The sequence below is a fragment of the Argopecten irradians genome, chromosome 7 (assembly GCF_041381155.1).
Source record: "Argopecten irradians isolate NY chromosome 7, Ai_NY, whole genome shotgun sequence".
In the NCBI taxonomy this organism is placed as follows: Eukaryota; Metazoa; Mollusca; class Bivalvia; order Pectinida; family Pectinidae; genus Argopecten; species Argopecten irradians.
The window spans coordinates 26,789,648-26,803,528 of NC_091140.1; positions in this window are offsets into that span (position 1 = coordinate 26,789,648).

Here is a 13,881-nt window from a genome sequence, read left to right on the forward strand (position 1 = left end):
TAATTCAATCGTTGATGTTGAAATGCGATTTTATTGTTTCATCTATTCTGCGTATTCTACTATTATATTCTGGAACTGATATGATGATACTCTAACAATATAATATATCTATACTAAATATCAATTTTAAGATTTTTTTTAAAGTTCTGTTTACATATTGTTTAACATGAATTTAAGTGACGTGCTTTCGTGATATATCACTATTAAAAAGGGCAACAGTTTCACTATACAAGAAGACACAACACGAATATACCGAAGTCTCTCAAAACATGCACCTCACACTACATACACGCTACACACCGCAAACATGGAAGGCCATCCTTACATGAACATATCTGTTAATAGGACGTTAATAGATAACAAACATTTATTAAGTACTTCATGTAAGTTTAAAAATAATATATTTATTAATAATTTGTTTGCTCCCTCCTCTAAGTTACCACGTGCACGCATTCTGATTTGCTGACACAGTGACCTTTGACCGAACTACTTACTTATTTCTCAGTGTCACTAAGTTGTATTTGACCTCCCTCTCCCTCCTCTAAGTTGTACTTGAACTCCTTCTCCTTCCTCTATAGTTGTACCTGACCTCCCTCTCTCTTCTCTAAGTTGTACTAGAGCTCATTCTCTTCTCTTAGTTGTACTTGACCTTATTCTCCTTCCTCTTAGTTGTACTTGAACTCCTTCTCTCTCCTCTTAATTGTACTTGAACTCCCTCTCGCTCCCTCTAAGTTGTACTGGACCTCCCTTTCCCTCCTCTAATTGTACTTGAACTCCCTCTCCCTCCTCTTAGTTGTACTTGAACTCCCTCTCCTTCCTCTAAGTTGTACTGAACTCCCTCTCCCTCCTCTAAATTGTACTTGAACTGACTCTCCTCCTCTAAGTTGTAACTGACCTCCCTCTCCTTCCTCTAAATTGTACTTGAACTCCCTCTCCTTCCTCTAAATTGTACTTGAACTCCCTCTGATTCACATAAGTTGTACTTGACTATCCCTCTCCCTCCTCTAAGTTGTACTTGACCTCCCCTCTCCTTCCTCTAAGTTGTACTTAAACTCCCTTTTCCTCCTCTAAGATATACTTGAACTCCCGCTCCCTCCTCTAAGTTGTACTTTACCTCCCTCTCCCTCCTGTAAGTTGTACTTAAACTCCTCTCCCTCCTCTAAGTTGTACTTGACCTCCTTTCCTTCCTCTACGTTGTTACTTGAACTCCATCTTCCTCCTCTAATTTGTACTTGACCTACCTCTTACTCCTTAATTTGTACTTGATCTCCCTCTGGGAGGCCGCCTTTACATAACCATAACTCTTAATAGGATGTTAATTAATCAAACAAACAAAACATCCTCTCTCTTAGTTGTACCTGAACTCTCCGTCCTTCTCTAAGTTGTACTTGACCTCCCTTTTCCCTCCTTTAATTTTTTACTTGACCTCCCTCTACCTCCTCAAAGTTGTACTAGACCTGCCTCTGCCTCCTCTTTGTTATACTTGACCTCCCTTTTCCTCCTCTAAGTTAAACTTGACATCCCTCTGCCTCCTTCAAATTGTACTTGACCTCCCTCTCTCTCCTCCAATTTGTACTTGACCTCCTTCTGGGAGGCCGCCCTTACATAGCCATAGCTCTTAAATAGGACTTTAATTAATCAAACAAACAAAACATCCTTCCTCTAAATTGTACCTGAACTCTCCGTCCTCCTCGTAGTTGTTCTTGAACTCCCATTCCTCCTCTAAGTAGTACTTAAACTTTCTCTCCCTCCTCTGAGTTGTACTTGAACTCCCTCTCCCTCCTCTAAGTTGTACTTGAACTCCCTGTCACTCCACTATGTTGTACTTGAACTCCCCCTCCTTCCTCTATGTTGTACCTGACCTGACCTTCCTCTCTCTTCTCTAAGTTGTACTTGAATTCCTTATCCCTTCTCTAAGTTGTACTTGACCTCCCTCTCCCTCCTCTAATTTGTACTTGACCTCCCTCTCACTCCTATTATTTGTACTTGACATCCCTCTGGGAGGCCGCCCTTACATACCCATAGCTCTTAATAGGACGTTAATTAATCAAAAAAACAAAACATCCTTCCTCTAAGTTTCACTAGACCTCCCTTTCCCTCCTCTAAATTGTACTTGACCTCCCTCTCCCTCCAGTTACTTGTACTTGACCTCTCTCTCCCTCCTCTAAGTTGTACTTGAACTCTCCGACCTCCTCTTAGTTGTACTTGATCTCCCTCCTCTCTCCTCTAAGTTGTACTTAAACTCCCTCTCCCTTCTCTAAGTTGTATTTGACCTTCCTTTCCTTACTCTAAGTTGTACTTGAACTCCATCTTCATCCTCTAATTTGTACTTGACCTACCTCTTACTCCTCTAATTTGTACTTGATCTCCCTCTGGGAGGCCGCCTTTACATAACCATAACTCTTAATAGGACGTTAATTAATCAAACAAACAAAACATCCTCTTTCATAGTTGTACCTGAACTCTCCGTCCTTATCTAAGTTGTACTTGACCTCCCTTTCCCTCCTTTAATTTTTACTTGACCTCCCTCTACCTCCTCAAAGTTGTACTAGACCTGCCTCTGCCTACTCTTTGTTATACTTGACCTCCCTTTCCCTCCTCTAAGTTATACTTGACATCCCTCTGCCTCCTTCAAATTGTACTTGACCTCCTTCTGGGAGGCCGCCCTAACATAGCCATAGCTCTTAATAGGACTTTAATTAATCAAACAAACAAAACATCCTTCCTCTAAATTGTACCTGAACTCTCCGTCCTCCTCGTAGTTGTACTTGAACTCCCTTTCCCTCCTCTAAGTTGTACTTTAACTTTCTCTCCCTCCTCTAAGTTGTACTTGAACTCCCTCTCCCTCCTCTAAGTTGTACTAGAACTCCCTGTCACTCCTCTATGTTGTACCTGACCTTCCTCTCTCTTCTCTAAGTTGTACTTGAACTCCTTATCCCTTCTCTAAATTGTACTTGACCTTATTCTCCTTCCTCTTAGTTGTACTTGAAATCCCTCTCTCTCCTGTTAGTTGTACTTGAACTCCCTCTCCCTCCTCTAAGTTGTACTTGAACTCCCTCTCCCTCCTCTAATATATACTTGACCTCCCTCCCCCTCCTCTAAGTTGTACTTGACCACCCTCTCCCTCCTTTAATTTGTACTTGAACTCCCTATCCCTCCTGTAAGATGTACTTGACCTCCCCTTCCTACTCTAAGTTGTACTTGAACTCTCTCTCCCTCCTTTAAGTTGTATTGACCTCCCTGTCCCTCCTGTAAGTTGTACTTGAGCTTCTTTTCCCTTCTCTTAGTTGTATTGACCTTCGTCTCCCTCCTCTAAGTAGTAATTGAACCCCCTCTGCCGCCTCTTAGTTTTACTTGAACTCCCTCTCCCTCCTCTAAGTTGTCCTTGAGCTTCCTTTACCTCTTCTTAGTTGTATTGACCTTCCTCTCCCTCCTCTAAGTAGTAATTGAACTTCCTCTCCCTCCTCTAATTTGTACTTGAACTCCCTATCCCTCAAAGTTGCACTATAGACCTCCCTCTCCAGCCTCTAAGTTGTACTTGACAACTCTCGCCCTCCTCTAAATTGTACTGGACCACCCTCTCTCTCCTCTAAGTTGTACTTGAACTCCCTCTCTCTGAAAGCTGAACTAGACCTCCCTCTCCCTCCTCTAAGTTGTATTGACCTCCCTCTCCCTCCTTTAAATTGTACTTGAACTCCTTCTCCCACCTCTAAGTTGTACTTGACCTTCCATTCCCTCCTCTAATTTGTACTTGACCTCCCTCCCACTCCTATAATTTGTACTTGACATCCCTCTGGGAGGCCGCCCTTACATAACCAAAGCTCTTAATAGGACGTTAATTAATCAAAAAAACAAAACATCCTTCCTCTCAGTTGCACTAGACCTCCCTCTCCCTCCTCTAAATTGTACTTGACCTCCCTCTCCCTCCACTTACTTGTACTTGACCTCCCTCTCCCTCCTCTAAGTTGTACTTGAACTCTCCGACCTCCTCTTAGTTGTACTTGAACTCCCTATCCCTCCTGTAAGTTGTACTTGACCGCCCTCTTCCGTCTCTAAGTTGTTCTTGACCTCCCTATCCCTCCTGTAAGATGTACTTGACCTCCCCTTCCTACTCTAAGTTGTACTTGAACTCTCTCTCCCTCCTTTAAGTTGTATTGACCTCCCTGTCCCTCCTGTAAGTTGTACTTGAGCTTCTTTTCCCTTCTCTTAGTTGTATTGACCTTCGTCTCCCTCCTCTAAGTAGTAATTGAACCCCCTCTGCCGTCTCTTAGTTTTACTTGAACTCCCTCTCCCTCCTCTAAGTTGTACTTGAGCTTCCTTTACCTCTTCTTAGTTGTATTGACCTTCCTCTCCCTCCTCTAAGTAGTAATTGAACTCCCTCTCCCTCCTCTAATTTCTACTTGAACTCCCTATCCCTCAAAGTTGCACTAGACCTCCCTCTCCCGCCTCTAAGTTGTACTTGACAACTCTCGCCCTCCTCTAAGTTGTACTGGACCACCCTCTCTCTCCTCTAAGTTGTACTTGAACTCCCTCTCTCTGAAAGCTGAACTAGACCTCCCTCTCCCTCCTCTACGTTGTATTGACCTCCCTCTCCCTCCTCTAAATTGTACTTGAACTCCTTCTCCCACCTCTAAGTTGTACTTGACCTCCCATTCCCTCCTCTAATTTTTACTTACTTGACCTCCCTCTCACTCCTATAATTTGTACTTGACATCCCTCTGGGAGGCCGCCCTTACATAACCAAAGCTCTTAATAGGACGTTAATTAATCAAAAAAACAAAACATCCTTCCTCTCAGTTGCACTAGACCTCCCTCTCCCTCCTCTAAATTGTACTTGACCTCCCTCTCCCTCCACTTACTTGTACTTGACCTCCCTCTCCCTCCTCTAAGTTGTACTTGAACTCTCCGACCTCCTCTTAGTTGTACTTGAACTCCCTATCCCTCCTGTAAGTTGTACTTGACCGCCCTCTTCCGTCTCTAAGTTGTACTTGACCTCCCTATCCCTCCTATAAGATGTACTTGACCTCCCCTTCCTACTCTAAGTTGTACTTGAACTCTCTCTCCCTCCTTTAAGTTGTATTGACCTCCCTGTCCCTCCTGTAAGTTGTACTTGAGCTTCTTTTCCCTTCTCTTAGTTGTATTGACCTTCGTCTCCCTCCTCAAAGTAGTAATTGAACCCCCTCTGCCGCCTCTTAGTTTTACTTGAACTCCCTCTCCCTCCTCTAAGTTGTACTTGAGCTTCCTTTACCTCTTCTTAGTTGTATTGACCTTCCTCTCCCTCCTCTAAGTAGTAATTGAACTCCCTCTCCCTCCTCTAATTTCTACTTGAACTCCCTATCCCTCAAAGTTGCACTAGACCTCCCTCTCCCGCCTCTAAGTTGTACTTGACAACTCTCGCCCTCCTCTAAGTTGTACTGGACCACCCTCTCTCTCCTCTAAGTTGTACTTGAACTCTCTCTCTCTGAAAGCTGAACTAGACCTCCCTCTCCCTCCTCTACGTTGTATTGACCTCCCTCTCCCTCCTCTAAATTGTACTTGAACTCCTTCTCCCACCTCTAAGTTGTACTTGACCTCCCATTCCCTCCTCTAATTTGTACTTGACCTCCCTCTCACTCCTATAATTTGTACTTGACATCCCTCTGGGAGGCCGCCCTTACATAACCAAAGCTCTTAATAGGACGTTAATTAATATAAAAAAACAAAACATCCTTCCTCTCAGTTGCACTAGACCTCCCTCTCCCTCCTATAAATTGTACTTGACCTCCCTCTCCCTCCACTTACTTGTACTTGACCTCCCTCTCCCTCCTCTAAGTTGTACTTGAACTCTCCGACCTCCTCTTAGTTGTACTTGAACTCCCTATCCCTCCTCTAAGTTGTACTTGACCGCCCTCTTCCGTCTCTAAGTTGTATTTGACCTCCTCCTTCCTACTCTAAGTTGTACTTGAACTCCCTCTCCCTCCTTTAAGTTGTATTGACCTTCCTCTCCCTCTTGTAAGTTGTGCTTGACCTTCCCTATCCCTCCTGTAAGTTGTACTTGAGCTTCCTTTCTCTTCTCTTAGTTGAATTGACCTTCCTCTCTCTCCTCTAAGTTGCATTGACCTCCCTCTCCCTCCACAAGTTGTACTTGAATTCCCTTTCCCTCAAAGTTGCACTAGACCTCCTTCTCCATCCTCTAAGTTGTATTGACCTCCCTCTCCCGTCTCTAACTTGTACTTTAACTCCCTCTCCCTTCTCTAAGTTGTACTTGATCACTCTTGCCCTCTTCTAAGTTGTACTTGACCTCACTCTCTCTCCTCTAAGTTGTACTTGAACTCCCTCTCCCTTTTCTAAGTTGTACTAGACCTTAAACTCCATCTCCCTCCTCTAATTTGTACCTGACCTCCCTTTCACTCTTCAAATTTGTACTTGACATCCCTCTGGGAGGCCGCCCTTACATAACCATAGCTCTTAATAGGACGTTAATTAATCAAACAAACAAAACATCCTTCCTCTCAGTTGCACTTGACCTCCCACTCCCTCCTCTTACTTGTACTAGACCTCCCTCTCCCTCCTCTTGGTTGTACCTGAAATCTCCGTCCTTCTCTTAGTTGTACTTGAACTCCCTCTCCCTTCTCTAAGTTGTACTTGAACTCCCTCCCCCTCCTCTTAGTTGTACTTGACCTCCCGCTCCCTCCTCTAAGTTGTACTTTAACTCCCATTCCCTCCTCTAAGTTGTACTTGAACTCCCTTTCCCGCCTCTAAGATGTACTTGACCTCCCTCTCCCTCCTTTAAGTTCTACTTGAACTCCCTATTCCGCCTCTAAGTTGAACTTGACCTCCCTCTCCTTCCTCTAAATTTTACTTGACCTCCCGCTCCCTCCTCTAAATTGTACTTGAACTCCCTCCTCTAAATTGTACTTGAGCTTCCTTTCCCGCCTCTAAGTTGTACTTGACCTCCCTCTCCCTCCTTTAAGTTCTACTTGAACTCCCTCTTCCGCCTCTAAGTTGTACTTGAGCTGCCTCTGCCTCTCGAACTTGTACTTGACCTCCCTCTCCTTCCTCTAAGTTTTCCTTGACCTCCCTCTCACTCCTCTAAATTGTACTTGACATCCCTCTGAGAGGTCGCCCTTACATAACCATAGCTCTTAATAAGACGTTAATTAATCAAACAAACAAAACATCCTTCCTCTAAGTTGCACTTGATCTCCCACTCCCTCCTCTTACTTGTACTAGACCTCCCTCTCCCTCCTCTTAGTTGTACCTGGAAGCTCCGTCTTCCTCTTAGTTGTACTTGAACTCCCTCTCCCTCCTCTAAGTTGTACTTGACCTCCCTCTCCCTTCTCTAAGTTGTACTTGAACTCCCTCTCCCTCCTCTTAGTTGTACTGGACCTACCTCTTTCTCCTCTAAGTTATACTTGACCTCCTGCTCCCTCCTCTAAGTTGTACTTGAACTCCCTCTCCTGCCTCTAAGTTGTACTTGACCTCCCTCTCCATCATTTAAGTTCTACTTGAACTCCCTCTCCCGCCTCTAAGTTGTACTTGACCTTCCTCTTCCTACTCTTAGTTGTACTTGAACTGCTTCTCCCTCCTCCAAGTTGTATTGACCTTCCTCTCCCTCCTCTAAGTAGTAATTGAACTCCCTCTCCCGCCTCTTAGTTTTACTTGAACTCCCTCTCCCTCCTCTAAGTTGTACTTGAGCTTCCTTTCCCTCCTCTTAGTTGTATTGACCTTCCTCTCTCTACTCTAAGTAATAATTGAACTCCCTCTCCCTCCTCTAAGTTGTACTTGAACTCCCTCTCCCTCAAAGTTGAACTAGACCTCCCTCTCCCTTCTCTAAGTTGTACTTGACCACTCTTGCCCTCTTCTAAGTTGTACTGGACCTCACTCTCTCTCCTCTAAGTTGTACTTTAACTCCCTCTCCCTTTTCTAAGTTGTACTAGACCTTCCTCAGCCTCCTCTTAGTTGTATTGACCTTCCTCTCTCTACTCTAAGTAGTAATTGAACTCCCTCTCCCGCCTCTTAGTTTTACTTGAACTCCCTCTCCCTCCTCTAAGTTGTACTTGAGCTTCCTTTCCCTCCTCTTAGTTGTATTGACCTTCCTCTCTCTACTCCAAGTAGTAATTGAACTCCCTCTCCCTCCTCTAAGTTGTACTTGAACTCCCTCTCCCTCAAAGTTGAACTAGACCTCCCTTTCCCTTCTCTAAGTTGTACTTGACCACTCTTGCCCTCTTCTAAGTTGTACTGGACCTCACTCTCTCTCCTCTAACTTGTACTTGAACTCCCTCTCCCTTTTCTAAGTTGTACTAGACCTTCCTCAGCCTCCTGTTAGTTGTACTTGACCTCCCTTTCACTCTTCTCATTTGTACTTGACATCCCTCTGGGAGGCCGCCCTTACATAACCATAGCTCTTAATAGGACGTTAATTAATCAAACAAACAAAACATCCTTCTTCTAAGTTGCACTTGACCTCCCACTCCCTCCTCTTACTTGTACTAGACCTCCCTCTCCCTCCTCTAGGTTGTACCTGAAATCTCCGTCCTTCTCTTAGTTGTACTTGAACTCCCTCTTCCTCCTCTAAGTTGTAGTTGAACTCCCTCTCCCTCCTCTTAGTTGTACTTGACCTCCCTCTCCCTCCTCTAAGTTGTACTTGAACTCCCTCTCCCTCCTCTAAGTTGTACTGGACCTACCTCTCTCTCCTCTAAGTTGTACTTGACCTCCCGCTCCCTCCTCTAAGTTGTACTTGAACTCCCATACCCTCCTCTAAGTTGTACTTGAACTCCCTCTCCCTCCTCTAAGTTGTGCTTGACCTCCCTCTCCCTCCTTTAAGTTCTACTTGAACTCCCTCTTCCGCCTCTAAGTTGTACTTGAGCTGCCTCTGCCTCTCGAAGTTGCACTTGACCTCCCACTCCCTCCTCTTACTTGTACTAGACCTCCCTCTCCCTCCTCTTAGTTTTACCTGGAATCTCCGTCCTCCTCTTAGTTATACTTGAACTCCCTCTACCTCCTCTAAGTTGTAGTTGAACTCCCTCTCCCTCCTCTAAGTTGTACTTAACCTCCCACTCCCTCCTCTTACTTGTACTAGACCTCCCTCTCCCTCCTCTTAGTTGTACCTGGAATCTCCGTCCTTCTCTTAGTTATACTTGAACTCCCTCTACCTCCTCTAAGTTGTAGTTGAACTCCCTCTCCCTCCTCTAAGTTATACTTGACCTACCGCTCCCTCCTCTAAAGTACATGAACTCCCATTCCATCCTCTAAGTTGTACTTGAACTCCCTCTCCCGCCTCAAAGTTGTACTTGACCTCCCTCTCCATCCTTTTAGTTCTACTTGAACTCCCTCTTCCGCCTCTAAGTTGTACTGGACCTCCCGCTTCCTCCTCTAAGTTGGACTTGAACTCCCATTCCTTCCTCTACGTTGTACTTGAACTCCCTCTCCCGCCTCTAAGATGTACTTGACCTCCCTCTCCCTCCTTTAAGTTCTGCTTGAACTCCCTCTTCCGCCTCTAAGTTGTACTTGACCTTCCTCTTCCTACTCTTAGTTGTACTTGAACTCCCTCTCCCTCCTCTAAGTTGTATTGACCTTCCTCTCCCTCCTCTAAGTTGTAATTGAACTCCCTCTCCCGCCTCTTAGTTTTACTTGAACTCCCTTTCCCTCCTTTAAGTTTACTTGAGCTTCCTTTCCCTCCTCTTAGTTGTATTGACCTTCCTCTCTCTACTCTAAGTAGTAGTTGAACTCCCTCTCCATCCTCTAAGTTGTACTTGAACTCCCTCTTCCTCAATGTTGAACTAGACCTCCCTCTCCCTACTCTAAGTTGTATTGACCTCCCTCTCCCTCCTCTAAGTTGTACTTAAACTCCCTCTCCCACAAAGTTGCACTAGACCTCCCTCTCCCTCCTCTAAGATGTATTGACCTCCCTCTCTCGTCTCTAAGTTGTACTTGAACTCCCTCTCCCTTCTCTAAGTTGTACTGGACCTCACTCTCTCTCCTCTAAGTTGTACTAGACCTTCCTCAGCCTCCTCTTAGTTGAACTTGACCTCCCTTTCCCTCAAAATTGTACTAGACCTCACTCTCCCTCCTCTACGTTGTATTGACCTCCCTCTCCCTCCTCTAAGTTGTATTGACCTCCCTCCTCAAAGTTATACTAGACCTGCCTCTGCCTCCTCGAAGTTTTACTTGACCTCCCTCTCACTCCTCTTAGTTGTACTTGAACTCCCTTTCCCTCAAAGTTGCACTAGACCTTCCTTTCCCTCCTCTTAGTTGTATTAACATTCCTCTCTCGCCTCTAAGGTGTACTTGAACTCCCTCTCCCTTCTCTAAGTTTTACATGACCACTCTCGCCCTCCTCTTAGTTGTAACGGACCTCCCTCTCCCTCCTCTAAGTTGTACTTGAACTCCCTCTCCCTTTTCTAAGTTGTACTATACCTGCCTCTGCCTCCTCTTAGTTGTACTTGACCTCCCTCCTCTTCCTCAAACTTGTACTAGACCTCCCTCTCCCTCCTCTACGTTGTATTGACCTCCCTCTCCCTCATTTTAGTTGTATTGACCTCCCTCCTCAAACTTGTACTAGACCTGCCTCTGCCTTCTCGAAGTTGTACTTGACCTCCCTCTCCTTCATCTAAGTTGTACTTGACTTCCCTCTCACTCCTCTAAATTGTACTTAAACTCCAAATTCCTTATCCCTCCTATATGTTGTACTTAACCTCCCTCTCCCACCTCTAAGTCGTATTGACCTCCCTCGCCTTCCTCTTAGGTGTACTTGACCTCCCTTTCCCTCCATGGTAACTGACTGAATGCACATATTTCTAATAATATTGATTATCTGAAGTGTATGACGTCACTCATGCGAGAGTATGACGTCACATGCGCGGAAAGTTACATGAATTGGGTAATATTCCACCAAAATAACGTGAAGGTACCAGACAGATCGGAAGAGATAGAAACATCTAGTACTGGGTTGCGTGAGATTTCCTTGTCCGAAATGCGATAATAAAAGAATCTTACATGGGACTGTGAAGTGGACAGGGATATCCCAACCTTCGTGAAAGATTTTGGCCGGTCAACCCGAGGCTTTGGTTGACCGGCCAAAATCTTTCACGAGAGTTGAGATATCCCTGTCCACTTCACAGACCCATGTTTAGGATATCTCAACCCTCGGGTAGACGGCCAAAATCTTTCACGAGGGTTGATATATCCCTATCCACTTCACAGATTCATGTTTGATGAAAGACGACTCTGTTTCAAGCTTTTTCATCGCGTCATTATCGCATGAACGGCGTTATGCTTTAAAATTGATGACGTCATACAATGCGCGCCAAAGATACACCGCATGTATTGATGACGTCACGCTATTGTCTAGCACGTGTGAGCTGTCTTCACCCCCTGTGTAAGATAGAGATATTTTTCCCTAACTACCACGGAATATTCCCGTGAAGTATTGTAGAATATGATTTCTTGACCAGAGTCCTTAAACAAATGAAAACGTAACGTGAGGTGTATTTGTCAAGTCGTTAAGAAGATAGTCATTTAAGGAAAAGAGAAAAAATAATATCCCAAATTTGGTCGTCTTTAGCGATCGCGCAATTATGTATTAATAGACACAATTCTGCCATCTCACAGGTATATCAGGTGATTCTAAATTGATGTTGGTATAAAGTACGTTTTAATTGGATTATGTTCATGATTTAATCAACGTTTGATTCATAGACGTTGTGTGGCGACGTAGACACCAGTTAACGTTACACGGCTTACATATTTCCATATACCGATCGCGACGAAGACCTATGACATCAGCAGTATAAATGAACTGAAAGTTAGAAAATTTTATGTAATCGAAACATAGAAGAAATGATTCAAATGTGCATCTGATTTAACATTGTCATTTTTTTCAAAATAGGCATACATCTATCGGGGATCGGCCGACAAACTGGACATGGTACAGAAGATCCCGATCACGACTAAATTATTTATAGAATTGTAGAATGAGGATAGAAGGTCATTTTTCATGAATCTACAAGAGGTTTGATTATAAATTTTGCCGTTTTAACACTCGACTTCATCTCATGTTTAAACTTAAATTCATGACTAACTTGCAGTAGATTCATGAGAAATTTCCGCTAATTGGTCAAAATTGTTTGAGATATATTGTAAGTGTACACAATGACTGGGTCACTTTTATCACATGAAGTTATGCTTATATTAAGTATCAACATATTGTATACGCAAACTTACAACAATAGGAACTGATCCTGTATTTTTACTGTCATTAACAACTGTTCTTGTTTGCCAGATACACGTACTGGATGAAGACATAATTTTAAGGGGGAAATCATGTACTATTCAAACCGATCCTCATATCAACACGTTCGATGGCAGGTATGTAATATTACATCTTATTATACCTCACTTTCATTTAGAATGTTCTGATTGGATTTAACTTGATCACATGGCATTGAATAAGTTAAGATATTTTACCGGGATTTGAAGGCGAGGGAAATAACCCCTGAGGAAAATAACCCCAGGAAAATAACCCTTTGGAAGCACCGCATGTGACCGAAATTTGACGTCATCTTTGCAACGTCAACCAACAATAAGAACGCTGTTGCTTAAATTTTATCAAAGTTGTTGGGAAGTAACTTATTGAGTTATTTTACCTCAGATTTTTTTTCTTCTAATTTTGTTCGGTATAATAAATTAATTATGTCCCTATGTGTCGGGATACTTCTAGAATTGTCTCCCTGCAGAGAGTTATTTTCTCGAGGGCGAACCTCGAGAAAAAATAACTGGAGACAATTCTAGATGTATCCCTCCAAAGAAGGCCATAATTGTATAATATTAAAGGATTTAGATATCTGTACCACCAACAATGTGGCGGCTATTATGTTTCTACTAATTTGTTTTCAATATTATATATTGAATCAAACCGTTTAACTAATTTCAAAGTAACCAGGCGAGGTCGGATTTAAATTGTCGTTGCTCTCAATATTGTCACGACATCGTTGCAGCATATATATAACGATATTAATGCTAATGTTGGCGCAGTGGTATTGGACTTATTTAGAGAATACCTATAATTATCCCCCGCTTTCTCCGAAACGGGGGATATTAATTTGGGTTTGTCCCTCTGTCTGTCTGTTTGTCCGTCTGTCTTTAACACTTCGTACAATAACTGTAATAAATATTAACCGATTTTCTTCAAACTTCGTAACAAGGTCAAATGCCTTATGGGCTTGGCCAAGTTCGTTTGGCCGACATTATGTAGTGGAGTTATGGCCCTTTGATGTACTAAAAACGTCACTTTCTGCCATTCCCTGTGCAATATTTGTAACAAATGTAAATAGATTTTCTTAAAAGTTAGTATCGATGTTAAATGCCTTAAGAGCTCAGTCAAGTTTAATAGTCACTTTCACTTGACATTATTTTACACATCTTATTTCCGAATAAGACTTCAGTTTATTTTTTCATGTTTCAACCAAAGTTAAACCTAACCTCAATCATGTTTACTTACAATATATCCTGAAAGCTGTGGATGGAAATGCCACGGCTTTGCTTGTTATTTTAATTTTAATCCTCTTAATGGTAAAACATAATTTCAACTAGAGAGTGATTTATTTAATACCAAATAATATTAGTGATATAAACCAAACTACATCAGGGACATGGAATCCTTAAACAACTAGGTCGTCTTTCAAATTCAGGCACGTGCGGTTTCTGCTGGAAGGAGAGTATATCATTTACCAACATGAAACGATACCTATTCGGGTAAGTGTACATAGAACTGCTGTAATTTTGGATTAAAATATTGCGTTTGACTATATATACATCGTTTATATGCTTTTGCATGGTTTGTGTGTGATTATAGATTATCGGAGGACTGATGCTTGATTATGACTCTAGGAAAAAAAGTAT